At 25.5% G+C, this 1,713-nt stretch overlaps 1 non-coding gene across 1 annotated transcript; it reads right to left on the bottom strand.

Moving 5' to 3' along the window:
• Positions 1–912: 912 nt before the first annotated feature.
• On the bottom strand, positions 913–985 carry Trnar-ucg. Its single transcript has one exon. It is a non-coding gene; the product is annotated as a tRNA-Arg (tRNA).
• Positions 986–1,713: the final 728 nt, after the last annotated feature.

The following is a 1,713-nucleotide window of genomic DNA, read 5'->3' as shown; positions in this document are numbered from 1 at the left end:
GCCATTGAAGCTCAAACTTTATTTCAGGAAGTATAAATAATAAAGGACTATTTTTTGAATTTTTCTCTTAAATGTATTTCATACTATATTTTTTTATTTCATTATAGTTAATGAAATCACTCACATTTGAAGCTTGAAATACATATTTTTATATTACAATACTATGCAGCCATAGTATTAAGTACGAATGAAGTCATAATTTCCATTATTGCTTGACTATTATAAAAACTTGCTTAAATTATAAAAATTGTTCCCTCAAGCCACTCCCTACAACTTGACTTTCTAGCTACGTTCATGGTTTCAAGTGCTATAAATGGATTTTGTAGTTATCCTCAAGAATTTCTTTACAACTTTGATTTTATAACTCCACAATTTTGAAAGCTGTTGCTTCTCGTTCTCTTCAATCACGCACTCCTCCAATATTTCCTTTAGCAATGTTTTTTTTAGCATTCTACAGAACTGCCCCAGTTTCAAAATATGGTGGGACTTACAAATTCATTACCACTTCATCGATAGAAAATTAAGTTTTCGATATATTGTTATAAACAGGTTTTTCGAACAGTAGTAAGCTACAACAACAAAAATTCATTTTATATTATTTCAATTAACTCTATTTTTGACATACCATACCATTTATTGTTATGTAAATTAAATAAACGAAATTATTCATTTAATTAATTAAATATATAATTATATATATAATATAATATATAATATAATATATAATATAATATATAATTATAATATATAATTATAATGTTCGAAAATATTATTTAATCATTACTAAGTATAGATTTTATTTAATATATAAGCCCTACCTAATATATTTTTGTTTTTGCGATAAAAAAAATATTAGTTTAAGAAGTAATTGCTTAATAAAAAAAAATTACAAATTCAAAAAAAATTTCCACCCGACCGCGACGGGACTCGAACCCGCAATCTTCGGATCCGAAGTCCGATGCCTTATCCATTAGGCCACGCGGCCACCTTGCGGGCACATGTTTAAAACTTAGTAATAAATGCTTTTAATATAAAGCATTTAAATTTAGTAAACTAAACCACATGAGAAGTATAAAATTTCATTTATTATATATTATTTAACATCAGGTGTATTATTCTTTATATTAAAGAATAGTTTTTCAATCACAGAGAAAACAACTTGAATATATATTCAGTTTTCGTATACTATTTCGATTTATATATCGATTTGTGTTAGTTTATTATATTAAATAATCGGTTAAATAAATATTAATTTATTGTAATTTTTGTTTATATGTATTTATACATATGGAGTTACAAGTTCGACAAAGAATTAGTAAGCATATTGAAAAAATAACAAATCTATATTCAAATGTTAATTTTGTTGAGTATCATAAAACAAAATGATGTAAGCTGGTAGCCCAAAAATCGGTAATCAAAAATTATACCATATTTCTAGTTAGATTTTAAGAAACCTATACGGTTGACGTTGATTGAAACAAATATCAATAGCGATCCTTTATAACTGTTCTGTTGGTATATGTTATTATATACTCCATTATGGCAGATTATTTATGTTTTTCACACACTACATTTTAAGTTAACATATTATTAAGTAATATAGAAAGATTAGTTCCAGTTATTTGGTTCATATAATATTTTAAGAAATCTTCAAGATCAATTCTCCTGTGCAATATTCCATTAATCTCTCTAACAAACTGGCAGATACACTGG

This window comes from Teleopsis dalmanni, chromosome 1 (genome assembly GCF_002237135.1).
Source record: "Teleopsis dalmanni isolate 2A chromosome 1, ASM223713v2, whole genome shotgun sequence".
In the NCBI taxonomy this organism is placed as follows: Eukaryota; Metazoa; Arthropoda; class Insecta; order Diptera; family Diopsidae; genus Teleopsis; species Teleopsis dalmanni.
Note: the sequence above shows the minus strand (reverse complement) of the source record. Positions and strands in the feature narration are given on the sequence as shown.